Consider the following 741-nt stretch of genomic DNA (forward strand, 5'->3'; position numbering starts at 1 on the left):
GAACTGACATTGATCTAACCCCAAATTTGTAGCCTTTAGGTTGACACCCTGTGACTAAATTTTATAAAATGGGCTATCTAAATTAAGGCTCCACTTAACCCTTTAGCATTTAAACTGGTCATATCTGGCCCAAATATGTCCTGTTTTATGTCCAAACTGGCCAGGTCTAGTCTCTCACACTTACCTTCCAATGTCATTCTAAATATAAACAATAACATCACCAAAATCTATGAGGTAATACATGATTAATTCAAGGTTCCGCCTGACCCATGCAGGCATGGAAAAGTGGACGTAAAAACGATGGATGTTAATGATTGAAATAGATAGATGCCAATACACCTAAATAAAACCTAACATCAAATTTGTAGCCTTTAGGTTGACACCATGTGATTAAATTATATAAAATGGGTTATTTAAATTAAGGCATCTACTTAACCCTTAAGCATTTAAACCGGCCATATCTGGCCCAAATACGCCCCCCCCCCTGTTTTATGTCCAAATTGGCCATGTCTAGTCTCTCACACTTACCCTCCAATGTCATTCTAAATATAAACATTGTCATCAAAATCTCAAATCTATGAGATAATACGTGATTAATCCAAAATAGTATGACTAAATAAGCTTTACATTTGTCGGTCATTTGAACGCTAAATGGTTAATGTTTGTCATAGTTTTCTTGAATCATTTTACAATTATGGCCTGGGTAGTAAGTTTAGTTGTATTTGAACCCTCCATTAAGGA

This window comes from Octopus bimaculoides, chromosome 20 (assembly GCF_001194135.2).
Source record: "Octopus bimaculoides isolate UCB-OBI-ISO-001 chromosome 20, ASM119413v2, whole genome shotgun sequence".
NCBI classification, from domain to species: Eukaryota; Metazoa; Mollusca; class Cephalopoda; order Octopoda; family Octopodidae; genus Octopus; species Octopus bimaculoides.